This window comes from Cylas formicarius, unplaced genomic scaffold (assembly GCF_029955315.1).
Source record: "Cylas formicarius isolate icCylForm1 unplaced genomic scaffold, icCylForm1.1 PGA_scaffold_6__28_contigs__length_40554024, whole genome shotgun sequence".
Taxonomy (NCBI): Eukaryota; Metazoa; Arthropoda; class Insecta; order Coleoptera; family Brentidae; genus Cylas; species Cylas formicarius.
Window position 1 is genome coordinate 7,996,083 of NW_026844347.1, and position 19,781 is coordinate 8,015,863.

The 19,781-nt window shown below is 33.6% G+C and overlaps 1 protein-coding gene across 4 annotated transcripts in view; it reads left to right on the top strand.

Moving 5' to 3' along the window:
* LOC132702882 (metabotropic glutamate receptor 2-like) overlaps positions 1–19,781 on the top strand; it is a 410,472-nt gene that overhangs the window by 41,924 nt on the left and 348,767 nt on the right. For 3 of the 4 annotated variants that reach the window (XM_060671730.1, XM_060671731.1, XM_060671732.1), the window contains exon 1: positions 11,113–11,242. The exons of the other annotated variant lie outside the window; for it this stretch is intronic. The gene's annotated coding sequence lies outside the window, so the exon portion shown is untranslated. Of the gene's footprint in view, positions 1–11,112; positions 11,243–19,781 lie in introns of those variants that run through there. 4 annotated transcript variants of the gene reach the window in all.

Below are 19,781 nucleotides of genomic sequence, written 5' to 3' on the forward strand. Positions count from 1 at the left end.
CAACACACAGTCGACATAGGAAGAAATAGATCTATATTTTCTCAACTCGTCTGCAAAGAGTAGAAAGTCACAGGAAATTTTGTCCGATAGATCGTTTAGGAATATTGAAATCAATAATGGCCCAAGATTTGAACCCTGAGGCACTCCGGAAGTTGCAACAAACTGCCTAGAATTGAATCCATTAAAACACACAAGAAGCACTCTGTTGTGTAGATATGAAGTGAATAGATTCACAAGTGACTCACTAAAACCCAGCATACAAGTTTTCTTTATCAACGTAGAGTGATCAAAACGATCGAAAGCCTTGGATACGTCTGTATACACTACGTCGACTTGAATTCTTTTGTGCATAGACTCAGCAATATATTATGTGAGCATCACCAAGTTGGTAGTTGTGGATCGTCTTTCAATGAAGCCGTGTTGATTCGGTGAAATAAGGGATTTTATTAGAGGTGAAATACGTGCAAAAATCAACTTTTCGACAGCCTTGGCAAAGTTAGATAATATTGCAATGGGTCGGTAATTCCTAACATAATCAGGCTTGGAATCACTCTTTAGTACCGGACATACCTTAGTCAACTTCCAACAGTCTGGAATAGTACTAGTATTAGTACTACTACTAGTACTACTAGTACTAGATAATGGAGAACCCATGTTCCTGTTACAAAAAAAAAATATGTTCCGGGTAAGCTTTTTTTAATTAAGCTGGAGATATATTCCAGATTCTTAAATTTTAGTATGTCTGAAATAGTTTTGAAAGTTTTAAGACTAGGGACTTTAGTAAATAGGGACTCTACGTCGAATCTAACCGGAATATCCTTTCGATCTCCTGTGATAGTTTTTAATTGTTCAATGAAATAAAAGGAATGAAGAAGAAACTATCAGTTTTCCCTGAAAGGGAAGGGAAGGGAAGGAAAGATATTTCGCTAGAAAATAGATTTGGAACACCACACAATAAGCTCAAGGGGTATTCCTGGTTCGTGAATCTTTGGAAGTCCATAGAAATTATTAATTTTTTTAATTCTCGAGGGCTCACAGATTTTTTCATGCATTCTAATAGAGAAGAAGCTTTAATAGCAGATAGATAACGTAGCATGTTTCTTAAGTTGGAGATACTATCCGACTGTAGGGATCTCTTGAATTCTTTCCTTATAGTCAGTTTTGTTTATGCCTTTATAACCACTACTTCAGCATTAGATTTTAGAGACTAGAAATCTCAATCTCAATTTTCTAAGTAGATATTCTTGGTTTTTCAGTTGTACGGGAGACTGGGGCTCATCCGCCGTATGGGTGCAATGGAAAACAAAATCATTTAATCGCTTTACCTCTGATAACAGTTCAGACATTACGGAAACACTCCGCACGTATAATAATAATAAATTTTCGAACTAACCTATTCGGGATTTGACTTATTGCCATAGTTTCTAACGTGCATTTTCTATTTCGCCGGAAGTCCGAACCACTGGTCGGCGAGGTAATATATTGCCGTGAAGTACGTACGTTATTATTTAGTAGTTATAAGCCAACTTTAAAATATAAAGCCGGTTCGATCACGGTTTTTGATTTCGCCAAACCAAGCGAGAATGCATAAAAATATGAGCGTTGAATTATGTTCCACCATAATAAAAATAGCTTTATTATTAAAAAAAAAAAATATGCCTATAGAGCCATGTATGATAATATCAAAACAAAAATCGTTTTAGTACCTAGATTGACTAAATTTAGCAGCATGGATATATTAATTGGCTCGCAACTAACAGAGTTTAGGCTTAGATGTCTTTTAAGCCGGCAGTAGCCCATCTGTAGACCTATCATTATTCTCAGGGCCATTCTTTGTGTGACTTAGCTTAGTCTACTCTAAATTTGGCATATGGAGCTTTGAGAAATTCCTCTAATTGCTCTCGTTTTTAATGAAAAGGAATCATAAAAGACGAAACATTTGGATACGGCAGATATTGAAAATGACAAAGATTGTTGTATAATACCACGCGCTGTTTAAAGTATTAGAAGATGACGATATAAGATTTTACAAATATTATAGAATGTCGAAGAATTAATTTCATTATCTCAAATAAAATTGAAAGCAGCATTAGGAATAAAAATACTTCGAGAAAGACTATTGGTACAGAAGAAAAACTTATGGTTTGCTTCAGGTTAGTGTTTTATTAAAGTGCGTTAACATATTACGTAATATATATTATGTGTTTTCTCCATCCTGGGTTCATATATTCCAGCCCCTACTCCTTCGTGAATTTTTGAGCCCTTCGTAACCAGATTATTTTTGGCATTAGTGGTTTACTTTTTGTAAAGCTTAATAAAGCAGTGCCTTTGTGTGGTGCTTGTCTGTCTTTATTTTCCTCTAGAGCTGGTCATGCCACCAATTAATGGTAACTGGCCTTACAGTAATTTATAAGCCATGCTTTACCTTATGTATAGACCTGGATTGGTGGGATATTCAGTAGGACCTCCAGCGCTGCACTGGATGTTGTGCTGTATCTACTGATCTCTGATAGAGTACCGTTAGATTTTCGACATTATTTCTGTACATCATCAACCTCCCAATATATGGACCAGAGTAAATCTGATTCTATACAAGCTACGCCTACTCAGGTTTAGAACGAAGAAAGCTAAAGTAAAAGGTTTTCAAGGCAAATATATTGGTACAAGATTTGCAAATACGCACAATAAAGTCATAACTAGCATTAGCTTAAGGTACACTGCTGGCTATGTAATTCACCTACGTGAGTTTTTGATCGAAATGCAAGCCCAGATCTTTAGTGTCTATAAGACGTTCGAGTATTGCATTTAAAAATCGATATTGAAAATCAATAATCTCATCTTTTCAACTGCAAGTTAGAACCTTACGTAAGTATTGCTGAGAACTCAATTAACATCATCAATAAAATTTTAAAGAGGAGTGGTCCTAAATTAAATCCCTGTGGCACCATTGAACATTTTGGATTCCACAGCATAGCAAGTCGTACACGCTGATTTCTCGAAAGAGGCAAAAAAATAACGATAAAAAAATTGCAGATGATCCAGAAATTTGCATTTATAATAGTAGATGAATTGTTTGTATGATCTGTTCATAGATTTAAGAAAGTGACCAATACTTTTGAACGGATTATCCAAGGGTGATCAGTGACATACAATGCAACAAGATTATTATTAATTAAGGTAATTATTAATTATGAATTACTAATTATTAATTATTGATCAAGGTTATAATCTTGTTAGATTGTATGTTAATGACCACCCTTGGATAATCCGTTCAAAAGCAATTGAATACGAACTGAAATTGATGGCATAAAAATAGTTCTATTGGAAAAAAACAATATATTGTTAGTCAAAGGATGCTAACGGTGGACAATTCCAACATTTCACTTGATTTTTTTTATTACTATTGCCAAAATTGTTAATGTTAAATAATTTTTGTATTGCTCTTCGGTACCTTTTCTTGTCATAAGTATTTATTTTAAAAAATCAGAAAACTTTAACTTTTCAATTGAAAATCAGTCACAAACCCAAGGGGTTAAATGGCTTAAGCAATAGTACCTTTTCTAGGACAAATTAAATATTCTTTCAGATTTCTACCATATTGAGCTCAATCAATGTTTTCTGGTCTACTATCTCCGGTCTAGGGTTTGCCCATTTTTTAATGAATGAATGAATGTATGTTTGGAATGGGAAAGGTGTGAAGGAATTGAAATTAAATAATAAATAATGCGGGCGCTAAGTTTTTTTTTATACAAAGTCGGAAAAATAATAACGAAAATAATGTAGTATATAAGCTACCAACGGATGCTACAAAATAATGAGCACTCGGAAACAAAAGGGCTTAACAAATGCGCGGGTAGGTAAGATGCAGAATCAATAAACATTTAAATTTGCAAATATTGTTCCGTCATAATGAGCTAACGACGATTCGACGCTAATGCGAAAATAATACACAAAACAGGAAGGACCGTAAACAAAGAGACGAAGTTAAAAAGCTCACGCGGGTGACGGCAATGTCAGTTACGGCAGCGAAACATTTTTGTGGTGGCTCATTTGAATTTTAAAAGAAACGTCGGGGGAAGTTTAATCCTAAAAGAGCAATATTTTATGTACATATAAATTATATTTCGTCGTAAAACGGATCTTTAAGGAAGAGATTTTTTTTTCTAGGTTCCATGAATTTTAAAATTTGTATCGGTTATGAACAGGATATTGCTTTTACGAAAATAAGTAATGCCGTATTTAACGAAATAAATTGCTTACGTGTACGGAAGTCTTTAACGCGTTACCTTTATCTCGGTTAGTGCCCAAAAATATCTATTGAAAACAAAGACCTCTTCAATATAAAGTTTTAGTTTTTTAAATAATAATATGTTTAATTAAATATAAAATTTATTATCATTATTTCAATTCCGTAAATAAAATATTTTTTTCATTTGCATTTTATTTTATTAATGTAATAATATAATCGGAATATATTAGAAAGCATAATGTTAACAGTTTTAAATAGAGTTAAACCAACACAAGGATCCGATTTATTTTGGGTATACAGGGGATGAATTATAAAAGCACCCATCTTGATTTTCTCGAACCACATTAAAAAAAAATTTGAAACACGTTGAGTTTGTGTGTATTTTGGTTATTTTCCAAGGATTTGGATTTAACCTCTTTTAACACCATGTTTTGAAGCCATTACAAATTCTGTTAAAATTTTATCATAGAGTACACAAAAACTTTGTTAATGTTAATTTTAAGATAGTCTAGTAACTAGCCACTTACAGAATAATTGCAGATAATGAAATAAAATTGGTTTAAAAATTGAAAATATGGTACGTATTTATTAACGTGTAGGTAGATATTAATTTTATTACTTTATTATGTGTCAGTTAAACTTTTTTTTTTTTTTTTTTTGTGAACAATCTCTTTTCTTTGTATTTTCCATTTTTAAATTTGCTGTAGTCAGTAGTAGTAGCGAATCGATTTTACCAGTAGGCTCCCAAAAGTGATTCCAAGGTATATACCAGCCTCGTCGGACTTTTTATTTCTGGCCGTAGATTAAGCTCTTTCTATATCTTCTATCCATGTTTATCTTTGTAAAAGGTTGGGGGAAGGTGGTTGTAAATCACCCTCAAAATTTAAACGAGAAAGAGCGGCAAGAAAACGGTAGGACATACAACACCCGAAACGGTTAATCACCCACCTTGATGGTTTCCCGCGTCGTCGTCTGCCCGGCCGGGTCTTCTTAGGGGTATTTTCTGGAGGGTTGGGGGTGGTATTTACCACAACACAGCGCGGGGTTCTCGCGAACCGGTCACAAAAGAGAGCTTGTTTTTTCGTGGTTCGCACTACGTACGCTCACGCAAGTCTGTCTTTTCGCGCGGCTTAACCAAGGTTGGGTATGGTGGGGGTGTTGTATACACAGCGCGAAAATAAAAAGTTAACCCAAAACAAAAAAAATATGAAGTTACCGAAAAATGTTATTCAACCCTTTACAATCTTAGTCTATCTTTTTTTTCTTTCCTTTGTTGTCCACTTTATTATTTGTTAGAGAATACGTTTTTCAGTCATTATTTTGACGTGGCCTACTATTTTAGTTGTCATTCTTGTATTTTCTATATAATTGTGTTTTTCTACATTCTTTGTTTATGGAATGCAAATATCCAATCACTTGTTTTTCCTTCATGATTCAATGTTCGATCTCTCATTCTGTTCGTCCATTCTTATCGATTTTTGTTGCTAGGTCAAATTCAATATCAACTGTTAGATCTCCACTACATTGAAGAAATCAAGTTTTTGTTTTATTTGCGGATAAGCCCCCCTCTTCAAAGTGTTTGAATAGGCTGAATGAATGAATTCCAGATCTTTCAAAATCAATGCCTCAAGCCTTTTCCAACTTCAAAGCTATTCGACAGAGAATTTCCTATCTTAACTCTTGATGTTCAGTGTTTATATTCGCTGTTATTGCAGTATTATTTATGGGAGATTGTTCTAGGACTTGCCAGAGTTTATTTGTCGGTACACTATCGTAGGCCTTTGTTAAGTCCACAAATAGTAAAATGCATTTTCAGTTTTTTGCTACTATCTTTTCATAGGACTGTACCATTGCCAAAGTATATTCAAGATCTACCAGCTCCAAATCCCTCCTGCTGTTCAATTTCTAGAGGTCCATATTCTTCCTCTATTATTTGCCGAAACAGATGAAAGTGTTCGTCAGGAACATCCCAAATAAAATTTTTTGAATTCTCTTTTAGCGGTAAACAGGCATAGCAGCGACTCAAGTCTCCACTGGTTTGCCGAAGTCCATACACAATCAATCCCAAAAAATAAATTTTTGGCCCTTTACAGTTTTTAGAAAAGAAAATCGACAACTTAATAACTGAAGCGGTGGCAGCAAGATGCTACTTGTCATTAAGCTGATTTGGAATTTTTAAATAATAGCAGTAGATTGGGAATGATCAAATGGCCTGCCCGGTCTCCAGATTAAACCCATTATTGAGATATTAAAAATGTAAAGTATTTCTAACTGGGTCTCTGCAAGAACTGCGTGAAAGACTAGAAGATGCATGCAGAAGAATAACTCAAAAAATGTGGGAAAATGATTTAAATTGTTTCATTCTTTTCACTTGTCTCACTGAACTTATGTTGATCAATTATCCCAAAAAGCTAATTAAGACGTGCGCATGAGCCAGACTTATTTAAATTATGGAGGAATACCTAATGAAAATATTACAAAAAAATTAAAATGTTTCAATTGTAGAACAATTTGTTTTTTGTTTGTTTGTTTAACTTTTGAGGCAATATGTTAAAGACTAATAGAAAAAAATTAAAAAGAAGTGCCACATAATGGGATTTCTCTATCTAAATTATGAGCCTAAATCTTCTGGCAAATGTCTACGAAATTTTCAAAAAGGTGAATCCTTTTATAATTTACATCCCGTTTGTCATTGGCACGGATGAAGTCTACGGCCTAGTTAGATTGAGGAAAACCGATTGATTGACAATAATTCGACCTGGATCAATACGCGAGGCTGATATTGTTCACATTTCCGGGTATATTTATAACCTAATTGAGTCAGATCGTTTACAGTGACGCAAGCAAGGACATATTTAACTCACGTTTATATAGGAGCAACAGTCTCCGTTACACGACTTTCAGTAAATATTGAATTAATTGCATTCATAGAGCACAACGTAGTTATTCCGTACCATTGAGGATTAGAATCTCGAGACTGGAGCAGGTAATATTCCATGGAATAGAATGCGCCATGAAAAGTATATTAAGTTTTGTCGATTAACAATTATACATTTGAGGCTTTGGTTTTGGGTTTTAGGTCTTGTCTGCCTTTGACAGCGACCAGTACCAATTTTATAAAGCATAAACTTCAATCCGTTATTTTGTGGGACTATATGTCCGTTAGATTTGAGTACCGTGGAACAGGAGCCTAACTTTGAACATTTAGACGCCATTTTCAGTTGTTTCTCTAACTTACAGATTGTGATTTATTTCTGTTATCGAAAATGACCTCTTGATAAATATAGTTCACATGTACCAACCTATTAGCCCATTTACTGAAATCCGTATTCGATGAAAAAAATTAAATATGATGACGTCATTATCAACCGCTAAAAGGTATCGAAATGTTGCGTTATGAAATGGTATATAATATATTATAATAGAATATTAAAATAGAAATAAATAAATATGAAACAAATTACTATGCAAATTTTTGGCAATCGTAGGGTTGCTTTAAACAACATATTTTAAGGATTTTATTCGTGTCAATCATTTATCGTGTTGCGAAAACTCGGGGGATTTAAGCCGGTAATATTTTAGTATACAGTATACGTTATAAGTAGACGTTATAAGTATTACTCCAGACATCAGGCAGGCGTTGGGTGGCATTAGGAAAGAACTTAACTATTCCAGAAGAAATATGAAATTGCCAAAGTTATAAGAAGCACACCAAGCATACTAGTAGTAGGATTGGACGACTGTGGTAGCTTTAGATAATGAAAGTGTCATTCTCAAAACACTTCCACAAACGGCCGAATGGGGTATGCGATTAGTAATGACAACTTGCGTCACATTTTGCAAGCACATTGTAATAGAATAGTGAAAACTGCAAAGTTTAAAATCAACTTGCCTGGGAGGGACTGGATAAGAAGTGGCTTTGAATGACACGAAAATCTAATATATTTCACAAAAGATCAAAATATATCACCGCACTGCTTTATGAAGAGAATTGTATTTGGCACTTACTTCGATAATCTTCAGAAGTCACTCGGTTTCTCGGGTAAATAATAATTTTTACGAGACTTGCTTAAGTGACAAGCCTGGATCAACAAAGTGGTTCTTTAAAAAAGGAGTGAAATGCTTGGAAAGGGTTATTCCGAAATATATTACTAATGTTTTGGGGAAATTCAAAAGGAGAAGTACTTCCCGTGTCGTATATAAAGGAGAAAATACGTGGAGATCTTGAATAGAAAGCGGTCGAGATAAATGCAGGTGCAAATGCATTTTTCAAGGTTGGGTTGACTCTGTGACTTTTGTCGACTGGACCTAAATTACTAAATGGATACAATTTAGCCAGCCATTTCTCCGAGGAAGTAGTAGAGCTCTCTTATTACCTCTAATGCCACACAAATAGCTCAACCCTTGGATGTGACATATTTGGCTGGATTTAAGAAAAATTGGACCATCTTAGAAGATTTTAAAACGTCCTCCGGAACAGTTGGTTTATAAAAAGATACATATCCTGCACTATTCAAGTGGAAATGGTTGATTACCAAACTAGCATCTTCGGGTGAGTTCGTAGAACGATTTTAATGATAGTATCCCTTATCTTTTGGAAAAAAGACGATTGTCTGAGAAAAAGAAAATTGATGTAGAACCTGGGAAAGGCATAACTATAGAGGATTTTGAAATACGAGAAGGGTCGGTCGTACAGGAAACTAAGAAAAACAGTAGCAAATAAAGAAATGATAATGAATTTCAATTGCGAGATGAGTCCGATGGTGATAATTTTTTTTTGAAAATTGAATACAGGACATACTAAAATTTAATTAGAAGAGAATGAATTTTTATACACTAATCGTCGCCGAAGAGAGTTTTATAATGGTGAACCTTGATGCGAAAAAGACTATAAAATATAATGTTGGACAAAAATTAGAAATATATGGTCCGCAATAATGACGTAAAATTTTTGAGACATTAAAAGTAGAACCTTGTTTGGTCTTAAATGAAATTTTTACATGTGAAATTTTCGCACCTATTTACATTATTTACATATTTTTTGTCAACTGATCGAAGACGAATCGCTTATTGCAACCACAAAGGTTGACGAAAATCTGCCAAATACTACATACCACACCCATCAAATCAGGCTTACATTTGCAGTATCTTCTGCTGGTTTTAATTTATCAAAATTTTTACTGCAATAATATATTAATAATAATACCTATTCTTAAACAGTGTAAAATATTTTAGTTTGTCGTTGTATTTTATAACCACTTGTATTTTTGTTTGGTCAAAGTTTCCCCCGAAACATTTTTTTTATTTTTTTGAGTAGTGAGGCATAACTTTTACTGTGAAATGGTAGTGATAATGTGCTCGTGTATGTGTAATCCTAATTTTTGTCAAATTTAAAACATTTTTCAAAAACGCTTTAGAAGTAAAAACTCGTAAAAGTATCCAAAGTAGGCCTATTTCACGTTCGTTCCCACCTCCGACCATCGATGATGTTTGCCCATTCTCCTTTCATAACCTGGCCATATTATCAAGGCATTCATGTTAGGGTTACCTTATTCATGCCTGCCTATCCTATATATTTCTCTGTGTGAGTGGCCTTGCTGTAAGCATTCTTGCAGTAGAATAGGTATATGCGTTCAATAGGAATTTCGGCCATTTTTACATGTAAATTCCCATAAGAAAATTTCTGGTTCATATTAGCGGAAATGGGTCCGCTCAAGGCCATTCGATCCAACACCCCTCTTAGCACCACCGTACCTACCCTCCCTCAACCATCACCTCCTCCTTCTTTGTCTACATCCCCTAGATTATTATCTCAACACCTTCACTGGTAAATTAAAGCTGCGTTTCCTCTGTTATTATGTTATTATATCTGATGGCGGTTCTAGAATGCTGCAACTACATGGGACCTGTCCAGGACCGCCTGATATAATCTGTAAGTTGCTAACTTTGCCTCACACTTCATTTATCTGCATATGGCTATTAGAAAATATAGTATCCCTACTACTGTAAAAATTGATACGCCGCAGGTAGCATTGAAATTTTCGTAGAGAAGGTAATGAGTTTTTGCACATGCATCTACATTTCACTCACTAACCAGCACATTGCGCCATTTTCTTTTTATTGAATGGCGAATGAATGGTCACTAGTTAAAAACAAGATTTAAAATCTGGCGCATGCGGATATTGAATGAATCTTCCTAAATATTTTTAGTTATCCCATAAGCTCCTGCATAGGCAGGGCTTCTATTTCTCCAGTAGCTATATGCAGGGCTTTCATGGCCGGTACAGGACCGTAGACATTGTGACCATTATGAAGCTTAAATTTTGTAGCAATTATTTTTCTTTGCTATTATTGGCATCCATGCAACAGGGCGTTAACTGCGACCACTGAACTTGATGGTCTCTTCTGCTACATAAATTGAAAGTTGAAATATTCCAAATTGTAGCATACGCGCACTCCATGGTATATTACTTGAAGGAAATGTGATCTGATGACCATATGTCCCTCGAAATCGAAGTTCAAGTCATATGTACTTCAGTTCTAAATTTAATTTAATTATTCATCTTTGGGTATTTGTTTTATAATTAAATTTCAATTGTGTGCTACAGTAACCCAAATATTAACTAAATCCTCGAACGGGCACCTCGCGGTGAACCCTTTCTGTTAAGAAATTGCCTAACTAAACGAACATATCAGTGCGTGTAGGCGATACGATTGCTTACGCGTAGGAGGAGAAGAAGCGAATTCGTAAAGTTGGCGCAATCTCATTGAGAACTCGCAAACTTCCAAACGGACGCCGAAGTTGTAGCGCTCAGAGTCGCAGGTGCGGTTTGCGCGTGTGAACCTCTCGGTCCGTGTGATCTCATTAACTCCGAAATTTCGTCGAAAGTTGACCGAAATATTGCGAATGATATACGTCGCTAACAATCCAGGAAATATTTAACTCCATAACGTCCAACTCCACTAGAGAGACTTTTGTCACGTTCGTGAGAGGTAAATGGTTTTTTAGTGGTTTTAAAAGAATTCCAAACGTGTCCAGAAATCCATAATATTTTTCAAGAGATCGACAACTTACCAGAGACCACCTCTCCTGTTCTATTAATCTTTTGCAACAGTAATATGGGAAGAGACAAAATACGTTCTACCAATTAATCAAACCGCTGTTGAAAAAATAATCAAATGCAGTTGGAAAGATTGAATCAGAATTCGAGATATAAAACTTTGCATGCCTTTCTCGGGCACTAATGAATTCTGTATAAATTCCTGTATTTTAGACCAAAATACCTGTCCTTGGAAGAAGCTATCCCTAAGAAACCTCCCAGCGGTTTGTAAAATATTCGAGAATACACATTTGTAAGCATATTACTAAATATTTAGAAAACAGTAATATTATCTGAATTTTGAAGAGAAAATAGCACCTCCATACTAAATAATTAATAGTAAATAATATAAGGTACAGTGAGCAACAATTTTGAAAGTCACCTACCAACCAATAACCAGTCCATTAAAGAAGTTCTACAAAAACTTACCGCAGATCATAACAATTTGAATTTATTTGCAAAAAATCATAACCTAAAACTTAATTCTCAAAAATTTCTAATTATTATTATCGATAAAAATTAGCTTTTCCGAGAAAACATTGAACGAGGCATAAATACTGTAAGTAAGGCAAAAAATTTAGGTTTGATGATTGACGACTCTCTATCAATCCAATCGAAGGAAACTGCATAGGTTTATTTATAAGAGCAAAAAATGATTTAACTTACATAGTACAAAACAATTTTAGATTTTAGATGTAGCAAAAAATAGAGGATATTTACCTGAACTAAATTAATCAAATCTAAATTGCTTACAGAACAAAATTTGGTTTCACATTAATCAAATTCAATTTTAAATTAAAATTAAAACTTTTTTATTATCGAAATATGGTTTGGTTAACTATTTCACAATCGATTGGGGTCTGGGGTATCTCTTTTTTCTCCTATTCTCCGGCTGTACCTCTTAGAGCAGATTTCTATTCAGTCATGTAATACACAATAATTAATTGGATTATTAATGGCAATATACCCTTAAAATAATATTTATTTCGCATTTTCCATGTTTTCCTTTTGTTTATATTACTTATAAAAGGAAGATAGATAGTTTGTCTGATATTGTATATGTCATTATGTGAAGCATGATTATATAGGGTTTTTTCGCAAACATTTTTAGAGAGACTTTGTACTGGCTTCTATAAACGACAATCCTAAAAAAATGGTTTTTATAATTTTTTTTAAAGTAATTTATTATTATTATATGTAACTTTAATTAAAATATAAGTCTAATTTGTGGCTAAAATAATAAGTCTTGATCTACCCACCTACCTAATTAATGTTATTTTACAATTAAGGATATTTGTGCAGATTCTAAGAATCACTTAACATTCATTTTCTAGATTTGAGAAAAGAAAAATATTAATTAGTTAATCCGAAGGTTACTTTCGACAAAGAATCACAATCTCTACTAAAAGTTTCATGATCTGCTTAAATCTACATGATATTACTTCCTCTGAGCACAACTTTCTCGCTTCTAAGTAATTTTAAACCTTTGATCGCGTTAATGAACAGCTCTTGTTCCCTTTTTCCGATATTGACGCAGATAATTATCAAAAAGAAGATCGCATTAAGGCAGTTTATATTTCGACTTAAGCCTTTCCGTTCTAAAAACTCTAGAGTTCCTTTATCGGTACGCTGAATACTCAAAGCAGAAAATTGTCCCTGATATTCACTCATTTAAATATATGAAGATCATTCGTATGCGAACATCAGTTATAGGCCACCTAATGATGTGAAATGTATAGTACGAACTTCACTTCCTGACCGGTGCTTCAGGAATCGTTTGATAATTAATAACGTCGCAACTTTTCAACAACATTTCAAATAAATTTTATTGAAAAATTATAGATTACTCGGACAGCACCTAAATAATCTGTGTATTAAATGATACGCTGCATATTGCGCTATTTTCACTTTAAAGAATAAATTAGAGCTAAACAACTTAACTAGTGTATATCAGCCAATACAAGTTCCTTATTTGTAACCGATGGGATTGTGAGGAAATGTCATTGACAGAAGAATGAAAATAAGTTTTGTATTTGCGTTATTTGAGTACCATAGCATAAATATTACAAAGGAATCGAAATTATTATGAAAAAAACATCTTTCAGGGTCGATTTCGGATTAGGTTTATTTTATTCGAATATTATTTGGTATAGTATTTTTATACATTCTGAAATATTAATTGAAGTACATCAGTTACTATTAATTTCGTTATATGCCTTTTAAGACAAAAGCAGCATGTAACAAAATATTCGAGTAATATTTTACAATTAATGCACGTTAAGTATCAGACCTCGAGCATCAGAGCAAAAAAGTGACTAAAATGGACATAAGAAAATTCTACATATTATTCACCATTTTTTATGAAATTTTAAATTTTTGAGGCTTGTTGAATTCTGGAAAGTATTTGAGCTGATGTTTTTGTATTCCGGAATGTGTTTAAACAGGAAATTTAACAAATGAATATTAATGGAGGTGTTACTGATATTACAATTTGCAACCTTTAAAGTAGAGGCAGGCTATTCCTTAAACAGTAGTGAGAAGTTAATAATAATAGTAGTAATTACAATAATAATAAAGATCTTTAATGAATTAAGTAAATATACATTTCATTTTAGAAATTTAGACATAGAGGCGTAGTTTAGTTCAGCAATGATGGAGTAGTAAGTAGAAGTAGAAGTAGAAAGACAGCTTAGTAGGTATAAATAGAATTTAAAATTACTATTTTCTATAACGAATTTATCCCTCTATAAAGCAAACCAATAGTGCCAACATGACAACAAAAACCAAACAGAATCTTTTGCAGCAGGACACACTTCAAACATTAAACGCTATATGTAATATTCAACAAGTTTCATAAACGCCATTGCATATAAGCCTAAAAAATTCCGCAGTTTTGACTGAGACTCACACTAGCGTACCGATGTTAGTAAGAGTGAAGAAATGCAAGCTCTCTCATAATTGTTGAAAACGGAAATCTAAATGTTTGGAAATCATCTATCAACTGATACATGGTACCACACCAATAATATATGAAATTTTATGAGTTTCGTGGATTTGCATGGATTAAATCTTTGAGCGTAGTGGTCAATCGTATATAGTTGTCTATACGTAATGGGTAAAACATTATGGGAAGTACATAGATTTAAAAAATTATCCAATTAACCTATTATAGGAATAACAAACAAATGCAGTAGACCTAAATTTATTGCTGAGAAAGAAATACCTATCTTGAGCAGTCACTCCAGATCATCCAAAAAAATACCCTCATCTTTATCATTCATAATTTTAGAAATATACGCTGAAAGGGGAGCTAGTGGACATCGTAAATTTGAATGAACCTCGAAAACGAAATATCGCGGTGCTTAGAATTGGTATAGGCGCAAGTAAAATGTTTTCTAGCAAGGCAGAGCAGCACTTTTAAAATAAGTGACGTTGAACCCCTCTTGCCAGAAGAAAGATTGTGAGAAATGGAGTAAGTGCGTCGTGTTATTAAAATTGACTAAAGAATGTGGGAAGCCCCTTATTATAGCTCAGGAATCCAGCTACTATGTTGGTCTGACTACCCGGCACATGATGACTAACATTTCCAAGTAAAGTTGTATTTTATATGTCAGTTTCTTTTACAACTTATCTATTGTCAAATTATGAATCTTACCTCTATGTAAATTTTGTTATTGTCATTACTATAATTATTATTATATTTATTATGCTAATAAATTATCTGTAATAATGCCGTAGTCACATTGGTTTCATTCAGAAAACTCTTTATTGCACGCAAATTAGTGTGATCCTAATTTAGTAATGATTCGAGGTCTGACTTCTTAAAAGTTCTTAAAAATTTATCTGAACTTTACGATATAAGATTTTAGTTGTCCAACTTGATAATGAATCTGCATTGCAAATTCGCATTTTATTACTGAGTCGCAATTGAGAAACTATGTATAGGTGAGTCTGATTTTCCCTCGGACCTTAGCGTATAAGAGACACTGACATAATTTGCGTGATCTTGTAAAAAATACGTACCGATTTTCTCATTTTCTTAGACAAACAACATATGATATGGATAAATAATTATAACCCAATATTGAATTTATGTAGTCTGAATCTGATTATATGCTATAGTCAAACGCAAAGCAACATAATTAGTCTTCTCAGTATTCAAGACCAGATGATGTTCATGCAACCATGTTTTCACAATAAGCGTATTACATATGCCCGTTACATTCAATTTACGACGAGTCATTGTCCGTGAAGTAAAATTCCATTTTAACATCACGGTGGAAAATGGTCCTCTTCGTTTCCGGCGGCGTCGTTAGCGTCAGACATTGTTTTCTGTACATAAACCGCGTTTCCCAACTACTATCGATATTGAATGAAATCCAATTTTCTCTAGGAAACCCGCTGAGTTTTCCATGCGAACTAAAATTTGGGTATATTGTTTGCCGAATATTATGATTGATTGATTTATCTCGAAATTTCCAAATTTTCATAAATTTTTCTTTTGAATATGCATGCATGAAAATGCACCTGTCAGTAACGGACATGAACTAAAATTAATAACCGCAACGTCGGAAATTGCCAAGTGCTGGGGTTATTAAATTGAAACACCGCATCTTATTTCATTAGGGGCATAAAATATTTCAGGCATATCTACACGGTACACCAAAATGGATAGAATACATTTTTTCTACCCTATCGGTGGATAGATAGTTCTTTATTCCAAAAATTGTTACCGATATTAACAATAAATGAAATGATGTCAAAGACCAACCATAGGTTAGCTACAAGTAGAGGTACTTATTGCTAGAACAATCGTAATACTACATTATATTCTTAATGTCACGGTTTTTTGCAAAAATGCATCGAAAATGTCGTCCATGTTCAGTCTAATCAGTTTTTTACTGACAAAGCGTTAGAAGTTATTGAATTTAAATACCTCGTTGACAGTGGATATTGCAAAAGATTTGAAGGCGACTTAGAGACAACTTAAAATACTTAAATTGCAAAATATAATTATAATTACTCGCATCTTGGCTAATGATCATCTGATCGGTTGAACGCTAAAAAAATCGTTGGAAATTATTCAGCAAAAAAAACAGCTATTTTAAAACTATTTATTGTTTTATCGGTCAATCGCCGTATTAATCAGAATTATTACCACACTAGAGATGCTATGTACCTGTGGTATTAATTTAAAAAAATGCATTATTTTTCCTAAATCACCCCCAACTTGGACATAAGCACATCTGCAAGAACTAGAGGCTCCCCTGTTGGTTCATCAGGTATGCACACGGATATCATATCAGTACTCTCGTTCAAACAAATTCTGTAAAAAATTTATTTCAATCTTCATTTAAAACAACGTCAACTTTAACTTCCATTACAATTAAGTCTCAGCCTAAATTCTCAAAGAAAACAAGATGGTATACACCAATACAACGGAACAACAGCTGTAAGCGGATCGATTGTGGGTGAAAATGTTATTTGGTTGCCGACTATTAAATTAAATTTTTACCTCTATAACTTCGAACAACTAGTCGGTATTGCATATTTTTTGAACATTAACTCACGATTCTAAATTAAACAGATACTACTATTAAAAAATCGACGCTATAGACGTCAACTTCAAAATCCTCATCGTCTGGTATTAAAACTTAACGAGCCCTTAGCAACCATTTAACGTACATATAATTACGCCACAGCTCGATTCACGGCGATACGTAAAATTAAGCACCGCGCATTTTGACCGTTATTTGTAAACTTTCGGGAAGCTTGTCATTAATTCAATCTAGACGGGTCATTCGACCAAATCTCATTTGAAATTCTAATCCTGCGGTGTCCTCACAATATCCTGCTTGCGGGTTATCTGCGGCATATAATCCGGTTCAGAGGCAATTCGCTTAACCTCGTCTAAAAGCAAGCAAACGTCTGTAACTCCCTTAACTGATATCCACTACATTTCTGAAATTAGTAAAGCAAGGTATCCGATTAGGGATGCAGTGACAATATTTTCAGGGCTATGTCTAAATGGTAATGACGAAATGAGCCTGCATTCTTCAATATTCAGATTTGCTGTTTTCGCAACAGTTTCGGGGATTCATATAGATATCAAACTAAGTACGAAAAGCGGCACCCAGAGCGGGAGCATTAAGAGATATAGTTTGTAGAAATAATTACTTCAGAATAAAAGCGAAAACGAGAATATATAAAACATGTATTATCAATTGTCACGTATGTGATTGAAACCAGACCGATACCAAGAAAACTAAACAGGTGTTAAGGTTAGCGGAGATGAAAAGATTGAGATCAATAGTAGGAAAAACTAAACCAGACTGAGTAAGAAACGAAAATATTCGACAAAAATATAATATCCATGATCTAGAAGAGAAAGAAGAAGAAATTGGAATAAAAATATAACCAGAATGGAGACACTCTAGCCAGTATCACAAGATATGGAAAACCTGACTCGAAGAATTTACAAAGAAAATCACGAACAAGATCGCAAGATAACTGGCTAGTCGTCAGAATCCTAAATCAGGCTAAATGTTACCCAGAAGACACATGACTGGGACCTAACGGAGGAAGAAGAAGAAGAAAATCTTTTTCAATTAATGAGAAAATCCAGAATAAATTTTCATGAACCATGTTGAGCTGTATCATAATATTTTGATGTCTAGTATCTCCATTTAGAGTATACTAAATGTGTATTTCTTCTTCATGGGAGAGAAATATAAACCTGTGTAGCTATTTATATGTATGGGCGTTCATTGATTGCATTCGATTACTGCATTAATGTATTTTACTTTGATAGAACATTGTTCTGCCAAATAAAATCTGACGTGGTGATGTTCAAAGTGCCGATCACTGAGTCTGACTGATCTTCGGAGATGATTAGTCTTGTCCATTTTTTTTATTTGCACTTCTAATACACTCTGTTTCCAGTTGTACGCTATGAATGTTTTAATATGAGGAAAACGAGAAGACGCAATCTCCAGAATAACTTAACTTTGATGACTTTTAATTCTGCGATTAGACATTCCAGTTTTGATAGCTATAATGCTTCTTAAACTAATAATTGATATTGAACACTATATGCAATATTTTCACATGTTAAGGAAGATGTTACAGAAAGAGAGAGAAATCTTTTTGCTAGTGGCTTGTTTCCATGTACACATCCCAGTACTTAGTGTCCATTTAAAACTTCTTCATCAAAAAACGTCTCAGGGATATTCAGCAAAGCAGATATTCTGCTGCTTTCTATATTTTAATTATAGTAAATAAATTTGAAGATTTCGTGAAAAGTAATTATGTACATGAGTTAAAATTTTCAAAATTTTAATTATTTAGTTTTGCAAGTTGTGGAAATAAAAGAAAAAATTTCCGTAGTACCTTTTCATTCCAATTAATTTGAGTTTGTTTTATTCAGCAGTTGTAGATAGAACGTTTAGAAGGAGCAGGGTGGTTGGCGGTGGACAAAGATGCGGAGTTAGTGACAAAGTGAATAGTAAAGTGAATCTTAATATAGGTAGTAAATATATAGGCAGGGAAAGAGCAGGAGGCAAAGAAGAGCGCATAAAAAATATTTCAAGTGGGTATCAGAGGATTAAAGGGAAACTCCAGAATAAAGGACTCTAAGCATAAGTTAGAAGTGAATGCGAGTAATGCGTTTAGCCGTGTTAAAAGAACAGTTAAATTAATAGTTAAAAGTTTAGATTACGCAGGCAAAGTAAGGAACACATAGAATATATGTTGAGTATGATGAGCTAACAAGAAGAGAAGTCATACTAATAAGTCACTGAAGTACTAATGGGGGGAGAGATGGATGAGAGAGGGCTTCAGTGAGGGTTTCAATGAGGGGAGAGGACAATATAGGGCGTAAAGAGAACAAATAATTTTTAGAATCTTGTTGATTAGGTTTGATTATAATAATTGTTATTATTTTTATGCTTGTGATAAAATTTATTGGTTTGTTATATCAATAGGAATATGAAACTCGTAGATATTTACTACTCCTGTACATTAAAAAAATAATAATACGTATTATGTGTTATGAACCCACCTTCTCAAGATTTTTATGGAATGCTATTAAAAGAATATATTATTGATGGCAAAAATGTATTGAATTCATCGAAGCATGTTTTTTTGACAAAGTGCATTGCATTGCTTTTTAAGTTGAAACATTAGCTCAGTTTAGTAGAAAAAAAAGTGTGATTTGGTTCTGGATCGGAGTTTTAAAAATTATTTTTGATGCTAAAGATACTCGCTACATCATTTCGTTGCCTCATATTTTATACTTAATTACACGTCGTTACTCTCACTTGAAATTGAATTTGTTCCGAAAACAAATACAAAAATGTTCGACACAGCTGAATAAAGGTCGGTAAATAACAGTCCAAAATAATCAATTGAATACATTAAAATTCAGCACTCAT